At 37.5% G+C, this 18,206-nt stretch overlaps 1 long non-coding RNA gene across 1 annotated transcript in view; it reads left to right on the top strand.

Annotated features, from left to right (window-relative positions):
- LOC104873750 overlaps positions 1 to 17,858 on the top strand; it is a 121,130-nt gene extending 103,272 nt beyond the window's left edge. Inside the window, exon 7 of the long non-coding RNA XR_002025932.1 lies at positions 17,671 to 17,858. This is a non-coding gene — a long non-coding RNA (uncharacterized LOC104873750). The remainder of the gene's footprint in view (positions 1 to 17,670) is intronic.
- Positions 17,859 to 18,206: the final 348 nt, after the last annotated feature.

Below are 18,206 nucleotides of genomic sequence, written 5' to 3'. Positions count from 1 at the left end.
TGCACCTCTGTGTCTGGCTTAGCAATACTTTTTATTTTTTTATTAATTTTATTGTTACATTTTAGGTATACAGTAAAATGACATTCACCATTGGAAATTTGTACCTTTAGATAATATATTTTAGTTCTTATTTTTCCCCATTTCCTGTCCCTCCCTTCAACCCCTCCACACCCCTCTATTTACAAAGACTTTGTTTCCATTTTTGCATTTTCTCATATTAATTTCATTCTCTTCTTTTCTCTCCCCAATCCTTCCCACTTTCCCTTCCCCTTTGGACCTTTTCGTCCTATTTCACATGATCTGTTATACATTTCGATCCTTATTTACAGAGAGACTGTTTGGTATTTATACATATGTAACCTATTTATTTCACTTAAGAGTATGGCCTCAATGTGCATCCGTTTAGCTATAAATGTCTCTAATATCTGATTTTTATGGCTGAATAATACTCCATTTTATTTTTTAAAATACATTTTCCTTATCCAGTCTTCAGTTGATGGGCAATTGGGCTGGATTAGAAGTCCCATTCCCAGCTATTTCCCTGATGGGTAGCTTCCCAGAAGAATTAAAAGAATCATACCACAATGACATATGTGCACCTACGTTCATAGCAGCACAGTTCGTAATAGCTAAAACTTGGCTTGGTAGTTCTTTTTTGGTTTTTTTGTTTTTTTTGGTATTGGGGATCGAACTCGGGTCCCTGTGCTTGCAAGGCAGGCAGCGGAACCACTGAGCTAAATCTCCGGCCCCGGCTTTGTAGTTCTTAAAAGCAAGGTGATCATGACAATGACAAAGTTAATGGAAATACTGCAGTGAGGATAGCGAGGCCAAGAACCAGGACACATTAACTCCGGTTGTTCCGATGGCATTTGTATCTGCCAGCAAGCATGACCTCTAATTTTCATAACTGAGTGGGCAAAGAAAGAGCATGGAATGGGTTAAATGTCAAAGCACAGGGCTCTATCATGGTAGGAATTTAACTAGAGAATTTCTCAAATCTGTGTGGAAAACCCAGGGCTGTAAACACAGAAACAGTATCAAGCACATGTGAAAAGGTCTTTTCCCCAATCCACACTAGTGAGTAAGAGTACCATAGTGACTATGGTTGGGGTAGTTCTTAAAGAAAGGCAAAAAAAAAAAAAAATCCCTGACACAATTATTGCATGGGGTTGATTCTCACAGAGCTTGATAATGCAGTTTCTAGATACTACTGTGGGCAAAGGAACTCAGGCTGTGAATTTAGCTTGAGGCACATGGAGTTAAGATTAATCCAGCCACCTAGCAGAAGCAAAAACAAATCCTCACCCATATGGCACCTGAGTTCAGATTTTTTAGAGGCCCCCTCCCATAAGACACTTTACTTTCATCCACCAGAAAATTAATGTGACAAATAGAAGCATTTAAAGCATCTATCATGTGTTTGGCAGCCCTTCTAAATGTGGCACTTGTATGTAATATACAACCTGGAAAACTTCACACCGCATCCCTAAAGGGAAATTTCATCCCAGGAGTCAGAAGTATCCACATATTATGAAAAAAAAAAAAAGGCCATAAATAAAGAAGAAAATAAGGTAGTTATTTGAAACTCAAATATATCAGTAATCACATCTAGATAAATTGACTAAACTTTCCAGTTAAAAGTCACAGATGTGGAAGGCATGGTGGCACATGCTTCCAAGCTCTGCTACTCCAGAGGCTGAGGCAGGATGATCACAAGTTCAAGGCCGAAGAGGCAACTAAGTGAGACCCTGTATCAACAGAAAACTTAACAAAATGCCCGGGAATCTAGCAACAGCATTTACCCAGCGTGCAGAAGCTCCTATGTTCAGTCTCTAGTACCAAAATACGATACAGCAAAAATAACCCAATTATAACTTGTTTAATGTCTAGAGTATAAGAACTCATAAAAGTTGAACATGCAAGGAAAAGAAAAGCATGTAAGTAAATAGTCAAAAAGGGACATAGACTGTGCTAGTTAGCTTTCCAATCACGGGCATAGACAAAGGTGTTACTTTGCTCTCAGTTTCAGGAGACTCAGTCTATTGTCAGCATGCTCCAAGGAAGAAAAATGGCAGAAGGGAGTGGAGGAGCCCAAGTCGCATAGTCCATGGCAGCTGGAAAGCCAAAGGGAACAGCATCAGAGAGTGACAGACTGGGGACCTTGTGTAGTACTCTCGCTCACACCTCCATGATGCACCCAGAAAAACCAAAATCCAAGCTTTATTAATCCACTGGGTGTTACTTAACCCAGTAAAGTTGACAAATCGGAATTAGCGGTCTCACAGACTGAGTAGATTTCTACTTGTCATACCATTTATGTTAAAGTATTTCCCAATGTTCACTAAAAAGATAGGGCTTTAAATAAACATGCATTCAGTGACATAGCTCTTAAGATACATGAAACAAATTTCAAAAGTTCAAAGCAAAACGGGCAATATAATAATTATAGTAGGAGGTGTTTGAGAAGTTATTGTTTACTTCTCTTGATAATTGTTAGATTGAGAAGAAAATAAAAGCAGAAAGAATATGTTAGATACAGATAACATAACAATCTGATAAGATAAACGTATGTAGAATGTTGCATAATGAAATTTAGAATATATGTTATTTTGGAGCAGCCCCAAAAGTTATGAACCTCATCTAACTCAGTGTAAGAGTGTTAAAATAATTTTTTTCATGAAATTATACAGAGGAAGCAGATAATCACCATGATAAAAGAATATGCTTATAATATTTACAGTTGAAAAATAAGTTCAAACGTAGGCAGAACAAGAATATGCTGATAAAATAGTGATTATCTTTGTGGGCTGGTGACTAGAATTAAAAAAGAAGATAGATTCTTGAGCTGATAATTTTTAAGTCTGAATATTGGTCTCTTGGTTGTACTTAGTTTTTGCAAATGTATTAAGCTTTACATTGATCTTTATCTTTGTGAATGTATATTATATTTTTAATATAATACACTATTAGATGTTATTGCAATTACATCCAAAATTGAAATTATTATTATTTTTTTGTTTTTGGTTGTTTTGTTTTGTTTTTGAGATAGGGTCTCACTATGTAGTTGAGACTGATCTGGAACTCACTATGTAGCTCAGGCTGGTCTCGAACTCACAGCAATCCTCCTGCCTCAGCCTCCCGAGTGCTGGGATTACAGGCATGTGCCACCACACCAGGCCCCAAAATTGAAACGATCAAGGAACAACTCAAACAAAAATGCACAATATTTCTAATCAAAAATATAAAATATAGAGCTATTTTAAGAAAATCTAAATAAATAGAGTGATAGCTTTCATGGTCTAAAACCTGTAGAGATTTAACTCCTCAAATAGGCCTCTAGATTTAATGCAGTTCCAGTAAAAGCTGCTTTTCAAGTATTTTCCATTTAGTGGGCCTTGACAAGTAGTTTCTAGACTTCACAATGAAAGCCTAACGAGTTATAAATGGAAACTCTATAAAAGGCCCAGATAGTAGAACTTTTCCTACCTGACAATGATTGTCTTATTATAAAGTATGGCAATTTACAGAGTTAAATGCACAGGTTCATGCAAAACTATACACATGAATGCTTCAGAAATAGGTTGTACATGTGCACTTTGATTACATGGCAGAGGTAGTAAAGAACAATTAGTATAGAAGGGATATATTTTAAATACTTTTATTTCAACTTATTTTTACCTTGAAATTATATTATTTTCTTTTCATTTTCAACTCCAGACTTTCAGAAGGATAGCAATATTAGTAATTTCCCAAATAGTAATGTTTATCTGGATTCTCCAGTTATTGAACATTTTTAAACACACACATAAAAAAAGCACAAAGGAATATAGAGAGTATGGCCCCATTCATATGAAGTTCCAAGGCAGGCACAATTAAACTCCAATGCTTTAAGGTACATGCTACTGGTAAAACAACAGAGAAATGAGAAGCGATTATCACAGGAGAAAGTGAAATACTAGTTGCCTTGATGGGTTAATGATCAACTTTGTTCTATAGGTCTTTGGGTTGTTCTTTTTATTCCTCAGAAATATTCTAGTAAATGTAGTTTACTTTTTCACAGATATATTTCTACTAATTTCCAGGTTTAAGACTATTTTTGGCCTGGAGAAATTAACGATCTGAACAGACAAACAAAATACCAATTGTTTCAAGATAATTAATTAAAGACAAGAGGAAAAAAAAAAACACTCACAAAGTCTTCACCAGGGGCTACTCCCCCAAATATTGGCTACTATACATCAAAATTCCATGGAAATATTCATTGTATTCAAGTCTTACCTTTCCCCTTTGTGTGTGTGTGTGTGTGTGTGTGTGTGTGTGCTGCTCAATCCTCCTGCCTGAGCTTCAGGAGTGCTGGGATGACAGGTGTGCACTACCACGCCTGGCCCTTAGAGGCTTTCAAATCAAATCCCTCGAGTCTTTTGTTCCCACCACTTCTGTAAAACTTCTGCTTTCATGGCTCCCAGGGACTCAGTGTCACTAATCTCTGTGGCCCGTGATTAGTTCTCGCTGTACTCGATCCATCAACAAGTGCTTGACACAGTCGGTCACCCTCTCATCCTGGAAAAGCTTTCTTCAGCCAGATTCTAAAATATCACTCTGCCATATTCACTTACCTGCTCCCTTGGCTACTTGTACTCGGTCTTCTTTGCTACTTCCTTTTTTTCTCCTCAGCCTCTAAACATTGTGTATATACCAGCATCCTGCAAAATTATGTTTTTCCACCTGCTTTCACTTAATGCCTGGCAATTGCATCCAGTGGCAGGCTTTAATTAACATCCATGTAGGAAGAGGGCTCTCATATACGTACTCAGCCCAGAATGCTCTGTTGAATCCCACTGAATTACTCAAATTTTTATTTGGACTTCTAGTAGACTTGCTGTCCTAAGATTTCCCCAAACAGCTCTTAGGGTCTCACTATCTTGGGCAAATCACAACTGCATTCTTCGTGTTCCTGACACTTCATTGTGAATCTCTCCCTTTCTCTCACAAATGATGTCCAATCTGTCCTCGTGTACTGTTGACATCACATGGTCTTTCTGGAGAGCATCCGCGTGCTATGTTCATTATGATGATGATGATGATGATGATGATGATTTCAACACACTCCAAATTGCCCTACACACTTCTACTCATTCTGTTCTAGAGATTTAACTGAAGACTGCAATGAGAATGAGGTTTCTAAAGCTGAAAACAGATCCTGTCCCTTCTCTGATCAAAACTCTCCAGCAACTTACCATTTCAATAAGTGTGAACTAACCTGCTTACTGTCTATCATTTATGCTCTTAATCTCAGCTTCTGCTCAGGATAATAAAGCCATATAAATAAAGATCTCATTGCCATGAGGCAGAGGGACATGCTTTTACTTCAGGACCTTTGTATTTCCTCTTCCCTAGTCTAAAATATTCTTCTTATAGATTCCTGTGTGGTTTATTCCCTTGTTTAAATATCTTCTTATCAGTAAGGTGACTTATTTTTAAATTGCAAGTCCCCACTCCCATGACTCCCAATCTCCCATGCCTTACTCTATTTTATCCCCAACACTCAAAAATGTACAATATACAATATCATGTACATACTCATGTGTTTGTTTTCAATCTTCAGAAATGTATCTCCTTTATTCACTGACACTTCTCTAGCCCTCAGAGAAATGTCCAGTGTGTAGCTGTTCAGTGTACGTATGTTCAATGAATTACTTGTATTGAGTGTGTAAACTCCAAGTGTTTTAAGAGTTTGGAAGAGGGAGAGAGAAATACTAGCCAGAAGGGTTAGAGAGTTTTGAACAGACACAATTCCTGCTTGTATTGCACAAGCCACATGTGGTTGAGATCAAGTAGAAAGAAAAACACCCACCTTGGATGGACGGGATGGAAAATAGGCAGAGTTTTGAGGAGACCATCTCCTTTCAGAATAAGAGTCAGTGTCTAGATCATTCATCGTGATTTGGGAGTAACAAAATAAAGATTTTTTTTTTCTACTAAGATTCCAATCCCCCACCAAGTATTTATTTCATAATTATCTTCTTTCTGCTAGTCCTCTTTGCATGATAAACCAGATGATATACTAGTTAGCTGTGGTTGTGACTTAGTTGTCTACTGTCTCATTCTTCTACAGTAATGGGGCCTGACCATATGCCCTGAAATAATAACTACAATCACCTTTTACCTTGAAACTCGGTGCAGTGATTAAATTCTGACCAATGGGAGATGAAAGAAATAATGTATGGGATTTCTGAAAGACGCATCATTAAGGTGGGGGGAAGGGCACACCTTTGTGCTTCTTTTTTCATCTTCATGCTGTCGGAATGCCAGGTGATAGCTGGGGATTGAGAAGTCATCCTGGACCATAAGATAGGAGGGAGTTCTCAAAAATGGCAAAGCAATGCAATACAAAAGGCTCTACTTTACTATATGTGCTGCCAAAGCAAGCATACCTATACTGTATTTTATATGAGGAAGAAATAAGCCTTCATGTTTAAATTATTGATGACTTAGTTTTCTGGTATTTGCTGTCAAACTTATCGCCAAAGCAAAAGGCTATAATATTTGTTATCACTATTCCATGATTCTAAAGAAGAAACTCTTTTCTCAGACATCACAGAGAAATGTAAAACAATGGCCGTTAACATTCAGCTGTAGTTCAATGGTAAAACACTTAGCTTGTGCCAAGCCCTGGGTTTGGTCTTCAGCATCAAAAAGAAAGTCATTGGACAGCAACTATACCTCCCTTTCTTCTTAAGGTAACTTGTGTTGATTTTCTGCCATCTGCCGTTGAAAGATTCCTACCTGATACACCAGGCAAGAATTTCAGCCTCAAGGTGCATCCATTTTCTTATAAATGACTCAAGTTTATTCTTCTTTATATCAGAGTAGTATTAATTGTTTATAGATATCACTTTTTTCATCCATTTATCTGTTAATGAGCGTATAGGCCGTTTCCAAGATTCAGCTATGAGTTGTGCTGTTATAAACATGGGTATGCATGTACCACTGTAATTATGATGTCATTAACTCTTTCATATTTTGTTTTTGGTTCCCAGGATCGAACTCGAGCCCTCACTGAGCTTGCAAGGCAGGTGGTGAAACCACTGAGCTAAATCCCTGGGCCTAGATGTTAACTCTTTCAGAAAGATACCTAGAAGGGGAGATATTTGGGTTGAATGAAATTTCTATTTATGTTTTTTGAGGAATCTCAAATCACACACACACAAGCTTAAATATGGCATGATTTATTTTATGCGAGAAATCTGAAGTGTGAATAAATTAAAGATAGATAATAAAAAACAGAGCAGCAGATCTTTTGTAAATGGAAAGAGGGTCAAATATGAAAGGGAGAGAAGAGGAGAAGGGAAGGGACTATAAAAACAATTAAGATGTGTACATGTACTGACTTTCCATGGGGAATGTAATCATTACATACTGCAAACACATACCAGTAATAAAAAACAAATCTAATCTCAGTTGCATCAAGGCAGACTAGAGGCATGTTTGTACCTTTAAAGAATATTTTGTCCAGATATTGAATATATAATTGTCATTTTTGTTCAGCGAATCTTCTCACACAAAGTTTGTGTGGAAACAATCCTAAACCTATTACATCGTGACAACGTGACAACTTTGTATCTTTTACTATTTCTATGATGAGAAGGGGGAAGGATTACTTAGAAACAAAGCAAACTACTTCTAAGAAAAGACAGTTGTTTATTCATCATCTGAATGTATCTATACATCATAGCTGACCACAGCCAGTACTAAAATGCCTCACATTCAACTCTTTAAATTATCCAAGCACTATATTCTGTTTGGATCATATATCGGCATCTTTAAGACCTGAAGTCTAGGTATTTGTGAAAGTCATTTTCCAATAGAATTTTTTTTTTCTCATTGAGTTTATTGGTACATTTTAGGTATACAGTACAGTTACATTCATTATTGGGATCTTGTACCTTTACAGGACAGGTCTTGGTTCTCAGTTTTTCCCCTTGTCCCTGCCCTCCTCTCAAACCCTCCTCCCCTCCCCATTTACAAACACTTTATTTCATTTTTTCATTTTCTCCTATTTTTTTCTTTCCCTTATTACCTTTCTCCTACCCTTCCCACTTTCCTACACTTTTAGCCCTTTTCTTCCTATTTCATATTGTCAATTATCTCATTAGGATCTTATGTACTATTATAGTTTTGTTCACACCAGAGAAACTACTTGGTATTTACTCATGTGACTTATTTCTTTCACTTAGGAAAATGGATACATATTGAGGATATACTCCTATGAATGAATCTAATTTCTCATTCTTTATGGCTGAGTACTATTCCATTTTAAGGAGAAACCACATCTTGTTTATCCAGTTTCCAACTGATGGGCGAAAAAAATGTTCCACATCACTGGTCATTTGAGAGATACAGATGAAAACCCTGAGATTCCACCTCACTCCACAAAGAATGGCTGCTATCAAGAAATAACTCAATAACAAATGCTGGTGTGATTGTGGGGAGAAAGGAACCCTTCTCCATTGTTGGTGGGAGTGCAGACTAGTGCAACCACTATGGAAATTAATATGGAGATAACTCAAAGAGCTGGGACTAGAGGTTCCATTTGAGCCAGCCATTCCTCTATTGGGTATCTTTCCAAAAGAATTAAAAGAATCATATCACAGAGATATATGCACACCTATGTCTACAGTGGCACAGTTTGTAATAGTGAAAACTTGGAATCAAATAGAATTTAAATATGTATTTTCATGATGTATTTGAGAACTACAAAACAAGTTAGATATTCTTATATTTTTTTTAGCCTAGAAAGTATAACTTTAGCTAACCTTTCAGTATTTGGGAGTTCCCTATGGTTAGCCAACCATTTTTGAAGATTAGAATTATTGAAACTTTCATCAGATCCAGAGTGGCTGAAGATCTAAGAATAGAGTGCACCACAGAGGTAAGCAGGAGTGAAATGATAGCGACATTCTAAGCTAACATTCCCACCAGGAGCCAAATGGTATGTTTCTATCTTTAAGTTGTAGGTATTGGGTATTGAGTCTTAGAGATGGGGAAGATGACTAATAACGAAGACAAGAGGAGCACACTCAACCCATCTTCTGCAAAAGAATTTTATTCTTCCATGGAACAGAGAAATGAAAAAGAGAAAACAGTTGGATAGGATAGTTGGAAACTCACTAAATACTCAGAAAATCAGAAAAGAGAAGAAAACCTGGGAAGAAAGGGAAAAATGGGAGATTAACCAAGATGATCCAACCTCTAAAAGGAATTGAAGAACCGAAGAGAGAAAAGAGGACAAGAAATTAAGAAAAGTTTGTAAAAGGGTTTTGTGGCGGCCCAGCTGTCACAACACAAACATGCCTGAGTTGGGGAGTGAGGACTAAGAAAGGAAAGAACACTCAAGCCTGAGTGGAGACCAAGAGGAGTCTGATTTATTTCACAGAAACAGCTCCTTTTAAAGGCATATCAATAGGAAGCACCTGACTCCTACAGATAACATCAGATCTTTAACAGGAAGCACCTGACTCCTACAGATAACGTCAGATCTTTGGCTATCTCTTCGAGTTTCTCCCATGCAGGGTCAAAAACAAGCTTAACACGTGGAGTCCTTAAAAAGGAACAAATGTTAAATGCTAATTAGGAACATCCTGACCACACATTGTGTCAATGCCTTGATTATAAAGAAAGAAGTTATCTTTCAAATGTCAAATGCCATTTGAGCCATGACTGGCTCCCATATTTACCCCCTTTTATTATATTTAGAGCAGGGACTTTCCCTGTTCATCAGAAAGACTGTGCCTGCTTAGGTGAGAAATGTCCAGAGAAATCCCTTACCCATCATCAGGCCATGAGAAATGTAATACTAATGCTCTGTCTTAGGTTGGTTATTTCTCCACAATTCTCTTACCTGTCTTTGATTACCAGCCTCTGCAGGGGTCATACCATAGGGTTTGGAGGCTTGACATATAGCTTTTTCTACCTCTATCAACATTTGTAACCCTTGACCCTCATACCAGGACTCATTAATTTTTACAGGCATCATTACAAAGAGAGGTTGTCTCAAAACCATCACAGAATGAAAGGAAGTCATCATTTCTGAGAATATATAATTGGTCAATTTACAATTAAGATAGCTGATATTATATTCATTATTAGTTTCATAAACAATCTCTATATTTCCTACTAATAACATATAAGGAGCATTAACACATTATTCTCTTTTGTTCTTTGGCTTGAGATAACACAGTATTTATGGTATTCCACGTATTAGAGGCCCCTATGCCAAAAATATTGAAACTAAGGCTAATAGCTTTGACATCTGACCATAAACGTATTTCTCCCAATGCAGCAGCAAGTTTCCAAATGTTGGTTTGAGAAAAACCTGAATCTGCCCACCAAAGTCCTTCAGATAAGCTTAAATCTGTGGAATTTCCAAGTGATCAGTCCAAAAACTTTTGAGATGTGTCATTAAATAACCTTTCCTGAGGTATAGTAATATAACATCTTTTCCATTAAATCGTAGTATTAAGGACTGTGGAGGTTCACCAGTCCCATTAAATCCTTGTTCTGGAAGGGAAACTTCTTGGTTTTTGGAATGAAATTTCCGCTTGTGCACCAAGACACATCCTGTAGTTTTCCCTGCTGCTTCAGTGTTGGGGTCCCAGTCTAGTCTCCTCAGTGGAAACCTAGCTTCAAGCTGTTCAGGGATAGTGGTGGGTCTATAAATGTACCCATAACCATAAGTAGGTGGAGCAGAAGAGTAGGGAGAATACCTAGACCAAAAGGTTATTATCATACACAATATGCTGGAAAACCTGCATGGTCAAACATGAATACATTTTGTATACCAGAAAAGTAGCAATAATAATTATAATTATATGAAATCTTATGTCCTGTAATGTAGCTTTGTATCAACAGGATCTCCCCCCCACCTTTTAAAAAGAAAATATTATATTTTGAAGATAACCATCATAAACATGTTACAGTAACATATTTAGAATTCAGCCTTTTGATAACCAATGTAAACATTTGTAACAACATATTTAACAAGGTGTGTCTTTTTATAAGGCTATGAGAATTTTTTCGGTGGCTCCCATTAGTGAACAAAGATCAGAATAAATTTTCTGAGCAGCTTCTTCTTTATTTACCAAGAGGAGTGTATCCAAACTTAAAGGTATACATTTAATTATCTTTTAAGTTTTTTATTTGATCCTATAAAGCCAGGTTGGAGAAATCAACAATTTGTATTTGATATGCTGATCAAAAACATAATTGGACAAATATTTTTGAACATTTAGACAGACAAACGCATAAGACAATTTAAACTAGAGTGCACTCAGATGATTTTGGCCAATTGAATTATAAAATCTTTTTGTTATGACTAGTCAAAATTTTTGCAGGTCAAAATTAACAGATCTCTTGTAGAATTAGGGTTAAAGGAATGAAAGCTCTTTTTGACTGTAAATGTAAACCTTTTATATCAAACTTGAAACCAACAAGCAAACATAAATAAATAATTTCCACACACCATCTCTATATATTAGGTCTTCTGGTCTTCTATATCTTTCTTTACCTGTTTTTAACAAGACGAACATACAAAAACCTTTCGTGTCAAAAGTATAACTCTTATTTATAGCTTTTCTAATATTTTTCTGTCTCATTTACTATTAACCTTCTATAACAAACTTCAGCTTAAAGTGTCCTTTTTCTGTTTTCAGATTGTTACATCTTAAAATTTGACTGGCTGCCAACAGAACAGTATTAACCTTGAATTTTTAGAAAAGAGCAAGTTAACCCTATAATCACAGTTGAAGAATCTGCAATGCACAGGAAGTGTTACCAAAACTAAATAGTTTTCACTAACAGCTGACTGTCACAGAGCAGAAGTTTGAGCAATTCCTAGGCTGGGTTGTTTTGAAATCTCTTTCTTAGTTATGTGGAGTCCAAGGTCAGCTGTAGTCTGGCGGACCTCCGGAAATGATTTAAAATCAAGGTGAGGGGGGTAGATGAGCTCCCTCCCATTTTATCAGAAAATTCAATATAAGCAAACAGACAAACAAGGGAGCAAAAGAGGCCAAACAGAATGTAAGACAAAGGCTTATGAAAACCACACCGAAAGAACCAGAGGTCTTGCAAGCGGTTTCCTCTAGATGTTTTTGTTTTTGTTTTTGTTTTGTTTTTTTGTTTTTTTGTTTTTTTTTTTTTTTGCACAAAAGGACTGCCCCCCACCAGGCAAGCTTCAGCTGTTTGTTTTCAATCAAAAGGAGGTAAAGCATCAGTTGTCAGAGAATCAAGCATTGCTAAAGTAAAAGGGGCTGTTGGTTCACATTGGGTGCAAGCCATTTTAAATTTTTTTAATTGTTTAAAAGGAATTGGAGCATGTTGACGTACGGGGTTTTCCTGAGCATCTCGAGCATCAGAGACTGGGCAGATAAGGAAAAATCCAGATAAATCTTTCTCAATATTTAAAGCTTGTTGTAACTCTTGTTGAACAGGGGACAAAAGAGGTTGAGAATTGATCCTAACAGATTTTTTAACTTTTAAGGGGCCCTAAAGCTAGAAAAATTAAAGAGGACTTTCTCCTTTTTATTATTATTATTTTTTTATTTTTTATTTTTTGGTGTGTCTGGGATCTAAACTATCTTGGATGAGAGTCCATACACTAAAAGTATCCACGGGTACCTTGCTAGGTCCATGTGCAGCATAATAATCTTGTAATCATTTTCCTACCTTACTCCAAGTATCTAAGTTTACAGTGCCTTCTTCAGGGAACCAGGGACAAACTATTTCTACAAATTCTAAAAAATTACACAATTGCTGGTGCCCTGCTCTAGCACCACCGACACGCAATAAATCTTTAAGCATATGTACAAAAAGCATGCAACTATTGGTGGCTCCCATTTTTAATATTTACAAGAAAATTCACCGCTCCTTACCTTTTCGTTGAGGCCTCATTCTTCTCTGCGGTGTCCTTCACTGGATCCCTCGGTACTCAGGTCCCTGTTCAGGCGCCACTTGCGGCGGTCCAGCCATCACATCACGAACATGCCTGAGTTGGGGAGTGAGGACTAAGAAAGGAAAGAACACTCAAACCTGAGTGGAGACCAAGAGGAGTCTGATTTATTTCACAGAGACAGCTCCTTTTAAAGGGCTATCAACAGGAAGCGCCTGACTCCTACAGATGATGTCAGATCTTTAACAGGAAGCACCTGACTCCTACAGATGATGTCAGATCTTTAACAGGGAGCACCTGATTCCTAAAGATGACATCAGATCTTTTGCTATCTCTTTGAGTTTCTCCCATGCAATGTTAAAAACAAGTTTAACACGTGGAGTCCTTAAAAGGAACAAATGTTAACAAATGCTAATTAGGAACATTCTGACCACACATTGTGTCAATACCTTGATTATAAAGAAAGAAAGTGTCTTTCAAATGTCAAATGCCAGTGGGCCATGACTGGCTCCCACAGGGTTTTCCAGAGTATTGAAAAGGATGTGTTTCTTGACTGAGGTCATTGCCTTGTTTTCAGCATTCTACTTTAAAGAAAGTAAATCCACATCAAAGTGCCTCATTAAAAAATGCAGGACACTAATAATAAACATCTGAAAAGTTTTCAAAAAGTAAGAAACATAGCAAGTCACACAAAAAGAAAGATCATGCATGAGATGCCCAAGAGCTAGATTCTGACAGAAGTAAGGCTTAAAATTTTGAAAAAAAAAATAATGCTATAGCTGTAACACCAGCCAAAGCATCAGGAAGTGTAATAGTAGAATCAAGATATTTTCAAACCTGTCAACTCTCAAAAAGTTACCCACCATAAGTCTTTTTCCAGGAAGTTTTGACATCACACTCTGAGGCGGTAATAAATAAAAGAAGAATGTATAAGGTTTAGAAATTATGAAAGGAGTGCAGTTGATTCTCAAGATAATGGGGAAGGAAAGTCTCAGAAAGTCTCAGGTGTAGCAGACCAACATCTGATGAAGGTTGGGACAGCAAGAAAGAAACACACAGACAGACAGACAGACAGACACACACACACACACACACACACACACACAGATGGCTTATAGTGGAAAGTATTACATAGCTCTTTTCTGAAAATCCTTGAAGTTAAGTAAGTGATAGTTACAGAGAATGAAGCAAGCAAAAACAATACACAAACAAAACAAAACACCAAGACTAGGAATTAAGAAGTGAGTATAAATGTACCAAACAGAACAACATATAATCTTAAAGTACTAGATGGCTCAGCCACAACTAAAAATATGCCTAGTCACAAAAATGCGGTCACTGAACACTGATTTGACTAAAAATCCCAGGAGTAGGAAGGAAGACAGGACAATATTCCACTGAGGACTGACTGCCATAGTTAATTCCTATCCAGTTACTAAAGGACATAGAAATGTACAAAAATCTAAAAATTAAAAATAAATGCATGAGCATCTTGTTGGGGAAGTGTGAATCTCAATGTTGCTGGAATTGTATGAAAAAGGCTGCATGTGGTGAGTGGGAATTAGAGGTAAGTATGAACTAGGCAAGGGACAACTGCTTTTCATTAGAATCTTTAGATATTCTTCAACTTTAGCAAACATTTTATTATGAATTATAACGTGCCTACCAGAAAGTGTGTAAGACACATTGGGACAGTTTAACTATATTACAATACATGCATGGAACCACCACCCAAGTCACAGTGGACCATCCCAGCCACTACCTGCATCCTGGCCACTGTGTACCCTCTGAGTTTCCTCCTCTTCATCTCTGGGGCTGACACCAATTCAACTTTTTGATGGCATTTTTAATGTTTATATATTTATCTTTTATGTACATCTCTCTCAATTCTATGGTTTAGCTTTTGATGGATTTGACTATTTGGATTTTGCAATTAAAATTTTGAAATGGAATCTTTCGTTCACACAAATTTTAAAAAACTGGACCTATATTGCCTCCTATATAAAAAAAAAAATTACTGAGAACCTTTGGCCTACCCATGCTTATATTTCATAAAAATGTTACAGTTAGGGCAGCCCACTTTCTGGATACCCTCCTGTCTCTCCAGAGGCTGTCTCTCTCTTAATACACTTTCCTACTTTAAAAAAATATACATTACTGTTTCTTTCTTCCAGATGTATTCAAGTGCACAACTATCTTGAGAGCACAAGAAATGCCTACAGATCTGTAGCAAGAAGACTTTTGTGTCTACCCTGTTAATGATCAAATTTTGCTTTGAGTAGCATATTAAAATCTGTATCAAAATGTAACTTTCACAGTAATTTCACACCCATCATCAAAAGGGAAAGAAAATTCTAGGCCTTAAAGGAAGAAAAATGACATGGACAAGTGACTTTAGAAACAGAAGGAGTAACACTTTATATTAGACCCACACCACAAATAGGGGAATTTTTTTTTTTTAAGCTGCGGTTTGCTCCCACTGCAAATAGCAAAGGTGATACTGGATAATTGAAAATGACTCCAGCAAACATCTTCCTTTTCACCAGGCAGTTATCAGTTACAATTCCAAGGATGAGGAGACTATAATAAGAAAATATAACTGAACCAGGAAGGAGTAACACGCAGGGTAATATCAACAAAATTTTCAGGCCATTGTGTACCCGAGTATGCACTCCATTCCTTTACTAACAAAGAGAGGTTGCTTTCAACATCTCACTGTCCGTGGTTTTCTTTTCTCGTCCTCTCCCAATTTGTTGAGTGCCTCAGCTGTGTAACCCTGACAACTCCCCGCTTAGAGCTCGCTGATCTCTGCTTCCTGCTCTTGCAGTTCTGGCCCCGTTACCTGCTTTGAGCTGCGTGGCCCGGTATTTCAGGGTGAACCAGCTCATCGCTACCACTTTTCCACCTCCCTGACATGTATTCATTGGAACTCACTCTGGGCTGTGGCACAAAATGTAACGGGACATCATCCTGCCGGTGGTGGGGCCAGAGATGGAGAGAAAGAGCCAATTGGGTTGCACCCAGAGCGAATCCTCCCCTCGTTGCTAAGGAGGTGCTTTGTGTGGCGGTCAGAGCTCAGGCTGGGAGCCGTGACTCACAGAGCCTGTTCTTACTCCTCTCTGACTCATTTGATGACTTCTGACAAGTTTCTCTACCTTTCTGGGACTTGCGGATCTCGTTTTGTCTAATTCTCCAGGTCTCCCTGAGATTTCTGATGTTTGCATTTTGTGAGGCATTGAAACCCTTCTGGAGAGCAATTTCTCAAGGAAGATTGGTTCTGGGGCTCAATGAAATTATCCAAGTCAGGCTTGGAAGACAGACATCCTAATTCTAATTCAGTGCTTACCTGGGTGTGCCTGCTGGTTTTTCTTTCCTTTCTCCATCTTGGATTTTATCTTATTTACTTTGGCTTGTTCCTTAAGGCTACCTTGATTTTGGCATATTGTTGATCAAGTTTTACCTATAAACTGTTAGGAAATTTTTAAGACTTCTTCCCTGCCTATCAAATAAAGAGGAAACTGAGATTCAACAAATCTTTTTACAGTCAGAAGCCAATTTCATTTGCTTTAGTTCCCCATTCTTGCACATTTTATGAAAAAAAAAATGATCTTCTGACTTTTTTTTTTTTTTGAAATGAGTACCTACTCCCATAAGGCGAAGGACTTTGTTTTATTTGATTTCATAGCCTGGAATCAAACATGCCTTGTGTATTATCATAGTTTAATAAATGTTTGATGAATGAATAAGTGAGAGAGTTGGTGAATAAATGGACGGATTCAGTTTCTTCTACTCAAAATGTCTTTCGAATAGAAATGCTACCCATGTTTTATGACCCATCTCAAATGACATATTCTCAACAAAGCCTTCCTGAACTGTCCCCGTGGGAGTGGCTTTCCCTCCTCCATCTCCCCTAACGATGCATATTTAATGACGTGTATTTAACCCCGTGTACTGAGCTTACCTGTATATATCATAGCAACTGTATCATAGTCTGAGAAAAGACTAAATACTGTTAACTTCGTACTTTCACCTGACAGCATTTTGGTAAGCATTCTCTGAGTGAAGAATGTGCAGACAGACAAGTCTTCGAAGTCGCACAGCTACCCACCTCCTTTCTAAAAGTTATCCTTCACCTCTTGAATTCCCCTGTAATTTGGAAGTTCTGACATTCAAATCATTTTGTTTTCTACCAAATGAAGAAGTGTGGCCAAAGGAGCTGCCTACCTACATCATGAAGCTAGGTGTAGTCAGACATAAAGCTTCTTCAGACCAAGAATATTAGGATAAAGGGATTGAAATGTTTTGCTGACACTCTGATGCATTTTGGCACCCTATGCTGGCTGGTTTTTTGTTTGTTTGTTTGTTTTGTTTTGTTTTTTCATAGGTCATTCAGAAGTATGTATTTTTCAAGGGTGTTCAACTTTGGCTATTTCCATTTGCTACTTTTTAGTAATAGAAACCATAGACCCTCTAAAGACCTTAAATGTTATGTGTACTTTGGTGTTGCCACATAAGAGAAGGAGAAATTGAAGTTCTGACATAGAAATTGGATTCTCCTAAATAGCATAAAGGTGGGTAGAAATCCCGGAGAAACATCTCATGCTTCTGAACACATAAGCAGAGCAAACCCCAGCATTTATCAGCTTCCTTCTGTCTAGCCATGTGCCCTGGATCTTTTCCTTTTCTTTATTTTTGTTTCTTTTTTCTGTTTTCTTAATTTGCAGGATGAACGCTAGTCTTTAGGTTTCAGCAGCAATCTTAAGAGTGGGTGTCCAAAACCTATGGTCCAGGAGCTACGCAGATCAGTTGCATGAAGAACAGAGTTCCAGCTCCAGCTGAAACCCCAAGCAGTCAAGGCAAAAAGCAACAATGTGTGTCTGACGTTCTTGGAAAGCCCCCAGCATCTTGTGCCAGATCTGTATCCTTTGTAACTCCACAAGGGAAATCCCAGAAGACATATATTTTCTTTCCTTGACAAATGTCTCAAATTAAAGAGCGACAAAGGAAAATGGTTAAAGCACCAAGGGTGCGATATTTTAGGAGATTTAACTCGGTCTTTGGCTCTTCTGAGCTACACAGGTCACAGTTTTCTATTGGGAGAACATTTGTCGATCAATTTGTATCACATTAGGGCTCCAAGGGTGATGCTAACAGAATCATCTATTCATTGGGGGTTTAGGGCTGAAATAGATGGATTTTTGGTCTCCTCAGCCATATTCATTTTTTATGCAAGTTCCAGCTATTTTTCATTGCTCCCCAT

The sequence above is a fragment of the Fukomys damarensis genome, unplaced genomic scaffold, assembly GCF_012274545.1.
Source record: "Fukomys damarensis isolate Sample0158 unplaced genomic scaffold, DMR_v1.0_HiC HiC_scaffold_23, whole genome shotgun sequence".
Lineage (NCBI taxonomy): Eukaryota > Metazoa > Chordata > Mammalia > Rodentia > Bathyergidae > Fukomys > Fukomys damarensis.
This window is presented reverse-complemented; position numbering and strand designations above follow the sequence as displayed.